The sequence below is a fragment of the Pleurodeles waltl genome, chromosome 12 (genome assembly GCF_031143425.1).
Source record: "Pleurodeles waltl isolate 20211129_DDA chromosome 12, aPleWal1.hap1.20221129, whole genome shotgun sequence".
NCBI classification, from domain to species: domain Eukaryota; kingdom Metazoa; phylum Chordata; class Amphibia; order Caudata; family Salamandridae; genus Pleurodeles; species Pleurodeles waltl.
Window position 1 is genome coordinate 7,892,290 of NC_090451.1, and position 13,476 is coordinate 7,905,765.

At 43.3% G+C, this 13,476-nt stretch overlaps 3 non-coding genes across 3 annotated transcripts; all 3 read right to left on the reverse strand.

Moving 5' to 3' along the window:
• Positions 1-2,766: 2,766 nt before the first annotated feature.
• TRNAI-AAU (transfer RNA isoleucine (anticodon AAU)) lies at positions 2,767-2,840 on the reverse strand. The gene has a single exon. It is a non-coding gene; the product is annotated as a tRNA-Ile (tRNA).
• A 3,593-nt stretch (positions 2,841-6,433) lies between these two features.
• Positions 6,434-6,507, reverse strand: TRNAI-AAU (transfer RNA isoleucine (anticodon AAU)). Its single transcript has one exon. It is a non-coding gene; the product is annotated as a tRNA-Ile (tRNA).
• Positions 6,508-10,100: 3,593 nt separating this feature from the next.
• On the reverse strand, positions 10,101-10,174 carry TRNAI-AAU (transfer RNA isoleucine (anticodon AAU)). The gene has a single exon. It is a non-coding gene; the product is annotated as a tRNA-Ile (tRNA).
• Between the last annotated feature and the right edge of the window lie 3,302 nt (positions 10,175-13,476).

Below are 13,476 nucleotides of genomic sequence, written 5' to 3' on the forward strand. Positions count from 1 at the left end.
GCGGCATTAAAGAGTTTGATGACCACTTGTCTAAGTGGACACTAATACACCTGGATGCTCCTGAATTCTTCGCAACAGATGCCAGCAAACCTGGCTGGAGAGCTACTGTGTTGGACTGATCCTGTCGATTCAAGTGGTCTTTCCTAGAGAGTCGGAGGTCATGGAAATAGATGGAGTTGATGGTAATCTTCAGGGCTTTGAAGTTTTCCCATCATCATCTGTCTCAAAAAAATGTGCTAGTAATGACAGAGAATAAGGTAGCTGTCTTTTACATTAACCAACAGTGAAGCATGCATTCAAAATCCCTCAATGCAATAGCAGAACAATTGGGTTATTGGGCAGAGATCAACCTGTTGCACACGTCGGCAGTACACATCAAGGGCACCGACAATGTGATGGCAGACAGCTGGAGGTTTCCAAATTTGCTGGAGTTGACATTATCCAGGTCGTTGTTTTGAGAGATATGCCGAGAGTTTGTGAAACCCTTTCTGGATCTCTTTTCAAACAAGGACAATGCTCATCTTTGTCGATTCTGATCCAGGCTTCCGGAACAAGGAGCCTAGGTAGTGGACATATTGGTGATAAAGTGGCTGAGAAGTCTCCTTTATACATTCCCCCACTTTTTATTGATCCAAATGGTTCTCTTCAAGTCTCAGCAGGGGGGAGGGAACTTTATTCTTGTTGGCCCTTATTGGCCAGAGATGTCATGGTTTCCTCTTCTGAACCCCTGGCTCTTGTACCTCCTTGGGTACTGCTCAAGTGTATCTCTGTCAGAACGTCGTCCCTGACCTACTTGCTCCAACTCACTCTATCACTTTGGAGGTTGAGAAGTCTGAACTGCTAGCAAAGGGTCTTTCCTCTTCCTTAGTGGAGTTAATTCAGCACTCCAGCAGGCCTTCTACTTCAAAGTCTTACTCAATGAACTGGAAGTCTTTTGAGACGTGATGTTCTGCTCATGGTCTTTTGGCACCTACCTGTAGTTTGTCTGCTATTTTGCATTTTCTTCTGAATGGGTTTCACTTGAATCTCTTTCCACTCTGAAAGCTCATTGCTTTGCGATAAAGGTTTTTAGGGACTTTTCTGTACCTTCGTCGATGTTACAGTCTTTGGTGTCTAGACTGTTCTGATCTTTTGCAATTGTAAGACCAGTTGAAAAATCCCTTTTCTCCAACTCAGAATCTTCCTACTCTTTTATAGGCTTTGCAATTTTATCTCTTTGAGGATCTGGATACTGTAGACATAAAGATTGTTTCCTATAAAGTTATTTTCCTATTTCCTATCATCTTGCTGAGAACAATTGGGGAGCTGGGAGCCTTAAAATGCTGTCCTCTCTTCACTTGATACTTTAGAAGATGGGGTAACTTTAAGGCCTAGCCTTACCTTTGCTGCAAAGGTTAAGTCTATTTTTGATAGATCTTAGGAAATCATTCTTCCTTCTTTCATTCCCTCTCCTTCCTCTCCGGAGGAACATTTTCTGAATACACTTGATGTTTAAAGAGCTCTTTTCATTCATGTCACCAGGCCTCTGCAGTTCAGGAAAACCGACTCCTTGTTTGTGACTTTTGGACAGCCTGGAAAAGACAAGAAGGTGACTTTTATGACTCTGAGTAGGTGGATTAAGTTGTCAATTTTTCTGGCTTTGCAAGGCTTTTTAGAATATCTTCCAGTTCAGGGATGGTCTACGGGAGGAATGGCCACCTCCTGGGTTGAATTCCAGTGAGTAACAATCTAGGAAATTCCTAGGGTGGCTACTTGGTCCTCAGAGCATACATTTGTCAAGCATTATGGCTTAATAATGTTTCTGTTTTGCATTTGAGTACCAATGTTTTGAACTCTGCATTACCCTTAGTCCATCTTGTCTTTGTCACAAACATTACATCCTGCCCACCTTCCCATCAGTCCTTTGGCAAGGGCTTGGCACCCAGGTTGGGTGCATGGGGCTAGCATTTAAGGATCCTCCTGTTCTTTCTTCCTGTTGGAAGGTGACATCACCTTACTTTGTAATGACTGTCACAAGGACGCAATAGACTAAGGCTAATGAAGATTACCAATAAGTAACCAACGCATCACCACTCTTTCTGAATGTGCGTGGCTCATTCCGCAGGACTTGTTCTTTGTATAATTCCTGGATTTTCAGAAGCCCTTTGATGGTAGCACCCCCACACTGAAAATTGTTTCAGCACCACTGTACAAGGGTCAGTTGTCATGCTCATCTGCGGCGTAAATTTGCATTGAAGTAGTCTAACTCCCCAGGCCTTGTCTTTTGCTCAATTTGCCTTTGTGAGTTTTCTCTCAATCACTGTCGACTTCCTTTGATCTTTCTTTCTTCTTTCACTTCACCTTCGCCTTCAGTGTATCTTTCGGCCCTCTTGAGAGACACACCCCCTTGTAGCCACTTCTATACTTCTGACACCTAATTATTTTCCTATCCTTTCCCCTGTAACGTTGGTGATCCTAGCTATAGCATCACTATCCAGAATCTGTTCACCTGAGTTATGTTCCTCTTATCCCCACGCATCTAATAATCAGCTCTTGGTCTCCCTCCACCTCTCACGAGACATAGTCTGAGGCAGTGTCTCCATCTTGGAGAGACAATCCCTTGCACTTGTGTTGTTCTACTGGCGCTGCCGGCTTGAGCTTTGGTCAGCAGTGGCAAAAGAAGGACTAATGGAAAGTGAACGTATACTGGAGCAACAGAGTGTATGGATTTATAAGAGCTTGATTAAATGATAAAAAAAGAGTTTAGTTGAGAGAAAAAATGCAACCTAGCCCGTACAGGGATCGAACCCGTGACCTTGGCGTTATTAGCACCACGCTCTAACCAACTGAGCTAACCGGCCATGAGTACTATCGATATCCTTTTTCCATGAAATGCAGATAGATAGAAGAGTTGGTCTTACTATCGCAATTCCTTCATACTTTTCTCCTTCCGCCCCCTGTCTGGATTACAATAACAAGAGCTGTGGAGTGCTGCACTCCAGCCTCAGTGCCTCTTCTTTCACTCAATCTCACTGTGTGCTGTGATATCTTTGTAACATCGCTTGTTGCCGGAAAAAAAGGAAAGGATGGATAGTATTTTTATTCTTTTACAACAAAACCCAAAATGCATCGGCTTGCTTGCTCATTAAGTTTACAAGGCCAGCTGCTTTTGAGATATTATAATTATAGTGGTTATTCGGCGTTGGAGGTAAGAGAGTTTTTTTTAGGTCTGGCCGTTCCTTCTGCTTCCAATTACTTTAGCTCTTGTCAACAAAGTAACAACAAAACATAGCCAACGGTTCGTTGCTCAAGCCTTCCCTACTGCGCCTTCCCATGTCTCTCCTGCCGACCACAGTGTAGGAAATCTGAGTTTGCATTTGCGCGAAGAGACGGACAACACAAGAAGGCGCGCTTTCGTGCGCCGGGCACCACCCGGCCTGTGCATTCCTCACTGTCGTGAGATCAGTTTACTCAGCAGAGCATGACGCTGCAATTGGTTAGTAGGGCAGGCCTGACCAGAATAGTATGTTAGGGGTCATTTATTTGATTGCATTTTTAAAACAGTAACAGAACTTAACTGCAATGTTTAAATAGGTCTAGACATATTTAAACAGTGTCAATTTAATAGAAGAATTGTGGACAATTCAGAGGGGAGGCACCAATGTTTTTTTTTCCCATTGGGTGGATGCGGCATTAAAGAGTTTGAAGACCACTTGTCTAAGTGGACACTAATACACCTGGATGCTCCTGAATTCTTCGCAACAGATGCCAGCAAACCTGGCTGGAGAGCTACTGTGTTGGACTGATCCTGTCGATTCAAGTGGTCTTTCCTAGAGAGTCGGAGGTCATGGAAATAGATGGAGTTGATGGTAATCTTCAGGGCTTTGAAGTTTTCCCATCATCATTTGTCTCAAAAAAATGTGCTAGTAATGACAGAGAATAAGGTAGCTGTCTTTTACATTAACCAACAGTGAAGCATGCATTAAAAATCCCTCAATGCAATAGCAGAACAATTGGGTTATTGGGCAGAGATCAACCTGTTGCACATGTCGCCAGTACACATCAAGGGCACCGACAATGTGATGGCAGACAGCTTGAGGGTTCCAAATTTGCTGGAGTTGACATTATCCAGGTCGTTGTTTTGAGAGATATGCCGAGAGTTTGTGAAACCCTTTCTGGATCTCTTTTCAAACAAGAACAATGCTCATCTTTGTCGATTCTGATCCAGGCTTCCGGAACAAGGAGCCTAGGTAGTGGACGTATTGGTGATAAAGTGGCTGAGAAGTCTCCTTTATACATTCCCCCACTTTTTATTGATCCAGATGGTTCTCTTCAAGTCTCAGCAGGGGGGAGGGAACTTTATTCTTGTGGGCCCTTATTGGCCAGAGATGTCATGGTTTCCTCTTCTGAACCCCTGGCTCTTCTACCTCCTTGGGTACTGCTCAAGTGTATCTCTGTCAGAACGTCGTCCCTGACCTACTTGCTCCAACTCACTCTATCGCTTTGGAGGTTGAGAAGTCTGGACTGCTAGCAAAGGGTCTTTCCTCTTCCTTAGTGGAGTTAATTCAGCACTCCAGCAGGCCTTCTACTTCGAAGTCTTACTCAAAGAACTGGAAGTCTTTTGAGACGTGATGTTCTGCTCATGATCTTTTGGCACCTACCTGTAGTTTGTCTGCTATTTTGCATTTTCTTCTGAATGGGTTTCACTTGAATCTCTTTCCACTCTGAAAGCTCATTGCTTTGCGATAAAGGTTTTTAGGGACTTTTCTGTACCTTCGTCGATGTTACAGTCTTTGGTGTCTAGACTGTTCTGATCTTTTGTCAATTGTAAGACCAGTTGAAAAATCCCTTTTCTCCAACTCAGAATCTTCCTACTCTTTTATAGGCTTTGCAATTTTATCTCTTTGAGGATCTGGATACTGTAGACATAAAGATTGTTTCCTATAAAGTTATTTTCCTATTTCCTATCATCTTGCTGAGAACAATTGGGGAGCTGGGAGCCTTAAAATGCTGTCCTCTCTTCACTTGATACTTTAGAAGATGGGGTAACTTTAAGGCCTAGCCTTACCTTTGCTGCAAAGGTTAAGTCTATTTTTGATAGATCTTAGGAAATAATTCTTCCTTCTTTCATTCCCTCTCCTTCCTCTCCGGAGGAACATTTTCTGAATACACTTGATGTTTAAAGAGCTCTTTTCATTTATGTCACCAGGCCTCTGCAGTTCAGGAAAACCGACTCCTTGTTTGTGACTTTTGGACAGCCTGGAAAAGACAAGAAGGTGACTTTTATGACTCTGAGTAGGTGGATTAAGTTGTCAATTTTTCTGGCTTTGCAAGGCTTTTTAGAATATCTTCCAGTTAAGGGATGGTCTACGAGAGGAATGGCCACCTCCTGGGTTGAATTCCAGTGAGTAACAATCTAGGAAATTCCTAGGGTGGCTACTTGGTCCTCAGAGCATACATTTGTCAAGCATTATGGCTTAATAATTTTTCTGTTTTGCATTTGAGTACCAATGTTTTGAACTCTGCATTACCCTTAGTCCATCTTGTCTTTGTCACAAACATTACATCCTGCCCACCTTCTCATCAGTCCTTTGGCAAGGGCTTGGCACCCAGGTTGGGTGCATGGGGCTAGAATTTAAGGATCCTCCTGTTCTTTCTTCCTGTTGGAAGGTGACATCACCCTACTTTGTAATGACTGTCACAAGGACGCAATGGACTAAGGCTAATGAAGATTACCAATAAGTAACCAACGCATCACCACTCTTTCTGAATGTGCGTGGCTCATTCCGCAGGACTTGTTCTTTGTATAATTCCTGGATTTTCAGAAGCCCTTTGATGGCAGCACCCCCACACTGAAAATTGTTTCAGCACCACTGTACAAGGGTCAGTTGTCATGCTCATCTGCGGTGTAAATTTGCATTGAAGTAGTCTAACTCCCCAGGCCTTGTCTTTTGCTCAATTTGCCTTTGTGAGTTTTCTCTCAATCACTGTCGACTTCCTTTGATCTTTCTTTCTTCTTTCACTTCACCTTCGCCTTCAGTGTATCTTTCGGCCCTCTTAAGAGACACACCCCCTTGTAGCCACTTCTATACTTCTGTCACCTAATTATTTTCCTATCCTTTGCCCTGTAACGTTACTGATCCTAGCTATAGCATCACTATCCAGAATCTGTTCACCTGAGTTATGTTACTCTTATCCCCACGCATCTAATAATCAGCTCTTGGTCTCCCTCCACCTCTCACGAGACATAGTCTGAGGCAGTGTCTCCATCTTGGAGAGACAATCCCTTGCACTTGTGTTGTTCTACTGGCACTGCCGGCTTGAGCTTTGGTCAGCAGTGGCAAAAGAAGGACTAATGGAAAGTGAACGTATACTGGAGCAACAGAGTGTATGGATTTATAAGAGCTTGATTAAATGAGAAAAAAAGAGTTTAGTTGAGAGAAAAAATGCAACCTGGCCCATACGGGGATCGAACCCGCGACCTTGGCTTTATTAGCACCACGCTCTAACCAACTGAGCTAACCGGCCATGAATACTAAAAATATCCTTTTTCCATGTAATGCAGATAGATAGAAGAGTTGGTCTCACTATCGCAATTCCTTCATACTTTTCTCCTTCCGCCCCCTGTCTGGATTACAATAACAAGAGCTGTGGAGTGCTGCACGCCAGCCTCAGTGCCTCTTCTTTTACTCAATCTCACTGTGTGCTGTGATATCTTTGTAACATCACTTGTTGCCGGAAAAAAAGGAAAGGATGGATAGTATTTTTATTCTTTTACAACAAAACCCAAAATGCATCGGCTTGCTTGCTCATTAAGTTTACAAGGCCAGCTGCTTTTGAGATATTATAATTATAGTGGTTATTCGGCGTTGGAGGTAAGAGAGTTTTTTTTAGGTCTGGCCGTTCCTTCTGCTTCAAATTACTTGAGCTCTTGTCAACAAAGTAACAACAAAACATAGCCAACGGTTCGTTCCTCAAGCCTTCCCTACTGCGCCTTCCCATGTCTCTCCTGCCGACCACAGTGCAGGAAATCTGAGTTTGCATTTGCGCGAAGAGACGTACAACACAAGAAGGCGCGCTTTTGTGCGCCGGGCACCACCCGGCCTGTGCATTCCTCACTGTCGTGAGATCAGTTTAATCAGCAGAGCATGACGCTGCAATTGGTTAGTAGGGCAGGCCTGACCAGAATAGTATATTTGGGGTCATTTATTTGATTGCATTTTTAAAACAGTAACAGAACTTAACTGCAATGTTTAAATAGGTCTAGACATATTTAAACAGTGTCAATTTAATAGAAGAATTGTAGACAATTCAGAGGGGAGGCACCAATGTTTTTTTTTCCCATTGGGTGGATGCGGCATTAAAGAGTTTGAAGACCACTTGTCTAAGTGGACACTAATACACCTGGATGCTCCTGAATTCTTCGCAACAGATGCCAGCAAACCTGGCTGGAGAGCTACTGTGTTGGACTGATCCTGTCGATTCAAGTGGTCTTTCCTAGAGAGTCGGAGGTCATGGAAATAGATGGAGTTGATGGTAATCTTCAGGGCTTTGAAGTTTTCCCAACATCATCTGTCTCAAAAAAATGTGCTAGTAATGACAGAGAATAAGGTAGCTGTCTTTTACATTAACCAACAGTGAAGCATGCATTCAAAATCCCTCAATGCAATAGCAGAACAATTGGGTTATTGGGCAGAGATCAACCTGTTGCACACGTCGGCAGTACACATCAAGGGCACCGACAATGTGATGGCAGACAGCTGGAGGTTTCCAAATTTGCTGGAGTTGACATTATCCAGGTCGTTGTTTTGAGAGATATGCCGAGAGTTTGTGAAACCCTTTCTGGATCTCTTTTCAAACAAGGACAAAGCTCATCTTTGTCGATTCTGATCCAGGCTTCCGGAACAAGGAGCCTATGTAGTGGACGTATTGGTGATAAAGTGGCTGAGAAGTCTCCTTTATACATTCCCCCACTTTTTATTGATCCAGATGGTTCTCTTCAAGTCTCAGCAGGGGGGAGGGAACTTTATTCTTGTGGGCCCTTATTGGCCAGAGATGTCATGGTTTCCTCTTCTGAACCCCTGGCTCTTGTACCTCCTTGGGTACTGCTCAAGTGTATCTCTGTCAGAACGTCGTCCCTGACCTACTTGCTCCAACTCACTCTATCACTTTGGAGGTTGAGAAGTCTGGACTGCTAGCAAAGGGTCTTTCCTCTTCCTTAGTGGAGTTAATTCAGCACTCCAGCAGGCCTTCTACTTCGAAGTCTTACTCAAAGAACTGGAAGTCTTTTGAGACGTGATGTTCTGCTCATGATCTTTTGGCACCTACCTGTAGTTTGTCTGCTATTTTGCATTTTCTTCTGAATGGGTTTCACTTGAATCTCTTTCCACTCTGAAAGCTCATTGCTTTGCGATAAAGGTTTTTAGGGACTTTTCTGTACCTTCGTCGATGTTACAGTCTTTGGTGTCTAGACTGTTCTGATCTTTTGTCAATTGTAAGACCAGTTGAAAAATCCCTTTTCTCCAACTCAGAATCTTCCTACTCTTTTATAGGCTTTGCAATTTTATCTCTTTGAGGATCTGGATACTGTAGACATAAAGATTGTTTCCTATAAAGTTATTTTCCTATTTCCTATCATCTTGATGAGAACAATTGGGGAGCTGGGAGCCTTAAAATGCTGTCCTCTCTTCACTTGATACTTTAGAAGATGGGGTAACTTTAAGGCCTAGCCTTACCTTTGCTGCAAAGGTTAAGTCTATTTTTGATAGATCTTAGGAAATAATTCTTCCTTCTTTCATTCCCTCTCCTTCCTCTCCGGAGGAACATTTTCTGAATACACTTGATGTTTAAAGAGCTCTTTTCATTCATGTCACCAGGCCTATGCAGTTCAGGAAAACCGACTCCTTGTTTGTGACTTTTGGACAGCCTGGAAAAGACAAGAAGGTGACTTTTATGACTCTGAGTAGGTGGATTAAGTTGTCAATTTTTCTGGCTTTGCAAGGCTTTTTAGAATATCTTCCAGTTCAGGGATGGTCTACGAGAGGAATGGCCACCTCCTGGGTTGAATTCCAGTGAGTAACAATCTAGGAAATTCCTAGGGTGGCTACTTGGTCCTCAGAGCATACATTTGTCAAGCATTATGGCTTAATAATGTTTCTGTTTTGCATTTGAGTACCAATGTTTTGAACTCTGCATTACCCTTAGTCCATCTTGTCTTTGTCACAAACATTACATCCTGCCCACCTTCCCATCAGTCCTTTGGCAAGGGCTTGGCACCCAGGTTGGGTGCATGGGGCTAGCATTTAAGGATCCTCCTGTTCTTTATTCCTGTTGGAAGGTGACATCACCTTACTTTGTAATGACTGTCACAAGGACGCAATGGACTAAGGCTAATGAAGATTACCAATAAGTAACCAACGCATCACCATTCTTTCTGAATGTGCGTGGCTCATTCCGCAGGACTTGTTCTTTGTATGATTCCTGGATTTTCAGAAGCCCTTTGATGGCAGCACCCCCACACTGAAAATTGTTTCAGCACCACTGTACAAGGGTCAGTTGTCATGCTCATCTGCGGCGTAAATTTGCATTGAAGTAGTCTAAATCCCCAGGCCTTGTCTTTTGCTCAATTTGCCTTTGTGAGTTTTCTCTCAATCACTGTGGACTTCCTTTGATCTTTCTTTCTTCTTTCACTTCACCTTCGCCTTCAGTGTATCTTTCGGCCCTCTTGAGAGACACACCCCCTTTTAGCCACTTCTATACTTCTGTCACCTAATTATTTTCCTATCCTTTCCCCTGTAACGTTGCTGATCCTAGCTATAGCATCACTATCCAGAATCTGTTCACCTGAGTTATGTTCCTCTTATCCCCACGCATCTAATAATCAGCTCTTGGTCTCCCTCCACCTCTCACGTGACATAGTCTGAGGCAGTGTCTCCATCTTGGAGAGACAATCCCTTGCACTTGTGTTGTTCTACTGGCGCTGCCGGCTTGAGCTTTGGTCAGCAGTGGCAAAAGAAGGACTAATGGAAAGTGAACGTATACTGGAGCAACAGAGTGTATGGATTTATAAGAGCTTGATTAAATGAGAAAAAAAGAGTTTAGTTGAGAGAAAAAATGCAACCTGGCCCGTACGGGGATCGAACCCTCGACCTTGCCGTTATTAGCACCACGCTCTAACCAACTGAGCTAACCGGCCATGAGTACTACAGATATCCTTTTTCCATGTTATGCAGATAGATAGAAGAGTTGGTCTCACTATCACAATTCCTTCATACTTTTCTCCTTCCGCCCCCTGTCTGGATTACAATAACAAGAGCTGTGGAGTGCTGCACGCCAGCCTCAGTGCCTCTTCTTTCACTCAATCTCACTGTGTGCTGTGATATCTTTGTAACATCGCTTGTTGCCGGAAAAAAAGGAAAGGATGGATAGTATTTTTATTCTTTTACAACAAAACCCAAAATGCATCGGCTTGCTTGCTCATTAAGTTTACAAGGCCAGCTGCTTTTGAGATATTATAATTATAGTGGTTATTCGGCGTTGGAGGTAAAAGAGTTTTTTTTAGGTCTGGCCGTTCCTTCTGCTTCAAATTACTTGAGCTCATGTCAACAAAGTAACAACAAAACATAGCCAACGGTTCGTTGCTCAAGCCTTCCCTACTGCGCCTTCCCATGTCTCTCCTGCCGACCACAGTGCAGGAAATCTGAGTTTGCATTTGCGCGAAGAGACGTAAACACAAGAAGGCGCGCTTTTGTGCACTGGGCACCACCCGGCCTGTGCATTCCTCACTGTCGTGAGATCAGTTTACTCAGCAGAGCATGACGCTGCAATTGGTTAGTAGGGCAGGCCTGACCAGAATAGTATATTTGGGGTCATGTATTTGATTGCATTTTTAAAACAGTAACAGAACTTAACTGCAATGTTTAAATAGGTCTAGATATATTTAAACAGTGTCAATTTAATAGAAGAATTGTGGACAATTCAGAGGGGAGGCACCAATGTTTTTTTTTCCCATTGTGTGGATGCGGCATTAAAGAGTTTGAAGACCACTGGTCTAAGTGGACACTAATATACCTGGATGCTCCTGAATACTCGCAACAGATGCCAGCAAACCTGGCTGGAGAGCTACTGTGTTGGACTGATCCTGTCGATTCAAGTGGTCTTTCCTAGAGAGTCGGAGGTCATGGAAATAGATGGAGTTGATGGTAATCTACAGGGCTTTGAAGTTTTCCCATCATCATCTGTCTCAAAAAAATGTGCTAGTAAAGACAGAGAATAAGGTAGCTGTCTTTTACATTAACCAACAGTGAAGCATGCATTCAAAATCCCTCAATGCAATAGCAGAACAATTGGGTTATTGGGCAGAGATCAACCTGTTGCACACGTCGGCAGTACACATCAAGGGCACTGACAATGTGATGGCAGACAGCTGGAGGTTTCCAAATTTGCTGGAGTTGACGTTATCCAGGTCGTTGTTTTGAGAGATATGCCGAGAGTTTGTGAAACCCTTTCTGGATCTCTTTTCAACCAAGGACAATGCTCATCTTTGTCGATTCTGATCCAGGCTTCCGGAACAAGGAGCCTAGGTAGTGGACGTATTGGTGATAAAGTGGCTGAGAAGTCTCCTTTATACATTCCCCCACTTTTTATTGATCCAGATGGTTCTCTTCAAGTCTCAGCAGGGGGGAGGGAACTTTATTCTTGTGGGCCCTTATTGGCCAGAGATGTCATGGTTTCCTCTTCTGAACCCCTGGCTCTTCTACCTCCTTGTGTACTGCTCAAGTGTGTCTCTCTCAGAACGTCGTCCCTGACCTTCTTGCTCCAACTCACTCTATCGCTTTGGAGGTTGAGAAGTCTGGACTGCTAGCAAAGGGTCTTTCCTCTTCCTTAGTGGAGTTAATTCAGCACTCCAGCAGGCCTTCTACTTCGAAGTCTTACTCAAAGAACTGGAAGTCTTTTGAGACGTGATGTTCTGCTCATGATCTTTTGGCACCTACCTGTAGTTTGTCTGCTATTTTGCATTTTCTTCTGAATGGGTTTCACTTGAATCTCTTTCCACTCTGAAAGCTCATTGCTTTGCGATAAAGGTTTTTAGGGACTTTTCTGTACCTTCGTCGATGTTACAGTCTTTGGTGTCTAGACTGTTCTGATCTTTTGTCAATTGTAAGACCAGTTGAAAAATCCCTTTTCTCCAACTCAGAATCTTCCTACTCTTTTATAGGCTTTGCAATTTTATCTCTTTGAGGATCTGGATACTGTAGACATAAAGATTGTTTCCTATAAAGTTATTTTCCTATTTCCTATCACCTTGCTGAGAACAATTGGGGAGCTGGGAGCCTTAAAATGCTGTCCTCTCTTCATTTGATACTTTGGAAGATGGGGTAACTTTAAGGCCTAGCCTTACCTTTGCTGCAAAGGTTAAGTCTATTTCTGATAGATCTTAGGAAATAATTCTTCCTTCTTTCATTCCCTCTCCTTCCCCTCCGGAGGAACATTTTCTGAATACACTTGATGTTTAAAGAGCTCTTTTCATTCATGTCACCAGGCCTCTGCAGTTCAGGAAAACCGACTCCTTGTTTGTGACTTTTGGACAGCCTGGAAAAGACAAGAAGGTGACTTTTATGACTCTGAGTAGGTGGATTAAGTTGTCAATTTTTCTGGCTTTGCAAGTCTTTTTAGAATATCTTCCAGTTCAGGGATGGTCTACGAGAGGAATGGCCACCTCCTGGGTTGAATTCCAGTGAGTAACAATCTAGGAAATTCCTAGGGTGGCTACTTGGTCCTCAGAGCACACATTTGTCAAGCATTATGGCTTAATAATTTTTCTGTTTTGCATTTGAGTACCAATGTTTTGAACTCTGCATTACCCTTAGTCCATCTTGTCTTTGTCACAAACATTGCATCCTGCCCACCTTCCCATCAGTCCTTTGGCAAGGGCTTGGCACCCAGGTTGGGTGCATGGGGCTAGCATTTAAGGATCCTCCTGTTCTTTCTTCCTGTTGGAAGGTGACATCACCCTACTTTGTAATGACTGTCACAAGGACGCAATGGACTAAGGCTAATGAAGATTACCAATAAGTAACCAACGCATCACCACTCTTTCTGAATGTGCGTGGCTCATTCCGCAGGACTTGTTCTTTGTATAATTCCTGGATTTTCAGGAGCCCTTTGATGGCAGCACCCCCACACTGAAAATGGTTTCAGCACCACTGTACAAGGGTCAGTTGTCATGCTCATCTGCGGCGTAAATTTGCATTGAAGTAGTCTAACTCCCCAGGCCTTGTCTTTTGCTCAATTTGCCTTTGTGAGTTTTCTCTCCATCACTGTCGACTTCCTTTGATCTTTCTTTCTTCTTTCACTTCACCTTCGCCTTCAGTGTATCTTTCGGCCCTCTTAAGAGACACACCCCCTTGTAGCCACTTCTATACTTCTGTTACCTAATTATTTTCCTATCCTTTGCCCTGTAACGTTGCTAATCCTAGCTATAGCATCACTATCCAG